Raw genomic sequence first — 2,483 nt, forward strand, 5'->3', positions numbered from 1 at the left:
ACACACTAATTACGTCCGTAATTTACGGACGTATTTCGGCCGCAAGTACCGGACCGAACACAGTGCAGGGAGCCGGGCTCCAAGCATCATACTTATGTACGATGCTAGGAGTCCCTGCCTCTCCGTGGAACTACTGTCCTGTACTGAAAACATGATTACAGTACGGGACAGTTGTCCGGCAGCGAGGCAGGGACTCCTAGCGTCGTACATAACTATGATGCTAGGAGCCCGGCTCCCTGCACGGAGTTCGGTCCGGAACTTGCGGCCGAAATACGTCCGTAAATTACGGACGTAATTAGTGTGTGTGCACATACCCTAATGCCACCCTACCTGGCTCGACCTTCCTAAACCAGCCTTAACACTCAGTGCTGTTAACACTACCTCCTAAGGGTTCATTCAGATGAGCATATATGTCGTCCATGTGACGGCCGTTAAAACAACGGCCATCACACGGACTCGTAGTTCAATGAGGCCGTTCACACGACCGTTGTTTCAACAGAGCGTGTGAAGGGTCCGTGAAAAAATAGGATGTCCTATTTTTTTGCGCTTTATGCATCCCTCTATATGCTCTATTCTATGTGGGATGCAGCTTGGGTACACATCGGATGTGAAAAACGACTGTTTGCTACGTTCTTCTGAATGTAGCCTTAGTGGCTTACTTTGAGTCACACTAACCTACTAGTGATGCTTAAGCTGGCCATACACTAGAGATTTTGGTCAGCTGAAAAGGACCATTTAGAAATTTTTTTACCTAACATCGGCGTCTCTTCGTAACATGAATGAGCGTGAACTCGCTGACTGAAAATAGATATCTATGAAAAAACTGACCTGCCATGTTTGATTCTTCTAGAGGTTGTCAGTTGCAGTCTTGTGAAGTCGTTTATGCCACACAACAGATCTGCATCCCATCAATAGAAGCCCAGACTAAGATACAGTTCAAAAAAACCTACAAAGCGGACCAAAGAGAAGGCTAAACGTCTATGGCCGTCGTTTAGACTTACCCCTTGACGATCCCGGCCATGGAGATCTCTCTACACGGCGTCAGCTCCCTCCAGGGAGACGCCGGCACTCTCTTCCGAGTCCTCGGACGGATTCCCACAGGGCGCCCGCTCGCGTGCACGGCCTTAAAGCTCCAGTACGCGTCCAGCTGTCACCCATCAATTATCAGCCCAAATGGCTGCTGGACTATAATAAGGGGCTCTGCCCACTGGTTCCTTGCTTGACCATTTTTGTTCCTGGAAAATCAAGCGCATGCGCCGCAACTCCCGGTGGGGATTGGCCAGCGACACACCACATGACTACCAGGGTCTAGGATTTAAACGGGGCCCGGACATGGAAACAATACCCCATGAAGAAGCGATACGCGAAACGCGCGTTGGGGCACCACTTTATCTTCTAGGTCATACCACTGAATATGGGTAAGCACTTAAACATGACTTTGTCAGGCTTTATTGAAAACTAGGATACTCTTTATGCTCATTAGATGCGAACTGTGACTACTTACATCTTATTCTTACTTCCTCTTTTTCTTTCTGTCCTGACATATGCCTACATGAGTATGTTTCTAAAAGTGATCTTTTTATATCATACATTACCTGTATTGGACCTTTACTTATGTCATGCATCATCTGTATTCAATTCTTATTAAATGTATTTCATTGTTGATCTAGTTAATATTGTATTTTAGATTCCTCTGTATTGATTAATAAAGATTTTGTATTTTCTTAATATTTGGATACTTTGGGCTCTTTTTTTCTCTAGTTCCGAAATATTGTGGGTGGTTGAGATTTTATATCCCACCCTTATATTGCTGTGTCCTGTGAGACTTCTTTTGTTTAACCTACTGGAGGGCGCAGCTCATCCTATCCTGGTCTTCACGGACCACAAGAACTTGATCTACCTAGAGACGACTCAACGGCTGAATCCTCGTCAAGCCAGGTGGTCATTGTTTTTTGAACGGTTCCGGATCGAACTCCACTACCAACCTGCCGACAAGAATGTGAGGGCCGATGCCTTGTCTAGGTCATTTGATACAGAGGACACTGTGGAGTCCCCACAGAATATTATCGATCCTTTCTGCATCTACTCTGTTAACCTTCTGCAGGTTAGAGACATTTCTCCGGGAAGAACTTTTGTATGGCTGGCAGTCACAGTTCTAAGCTGGCAGGTCACGCGGGTGCCCGTAAGACCCGAGACCATATTGCCCGTCACTTCTGGTGGCCCATGCTGCCCAAAGACGTCTTGGACTTTGTCTCCCCTGTACGGTGTGTGCAGCAAACAAAGTTGTCCACTCCAGACCAGCCGGTCTGCTCCAACCACTGCCCGTGCCAGATGCCCCCTGGCGGCATATTTCTATAGACTTCGTCACAGATCTGCCTCTCTCTGCGGGATGCAGTGTGATCTGGGTGGTGGTGAATCGTTTTTCTAAAATGGCTCATTTTGTTCCTCTCACTGGCCTGCCTTCTGCTAATCGACTGGCTGAT

Source organism: Rhinoderma darwinii, chromosome 11, assembly GCF_050947455.1.
Source record: "Rhinoderma darwinii isolate aRhiDar2 chromosome 11, aRhiDar2.hap1, whole genome shotgun sequence".
Classification (NCBI taxonomy): Eukaryota; Metazoa; Chordata; class Amphibia; order Anura; family Rhinodermatidae; genus Rhinoderma; species Rhinoderma darwinii.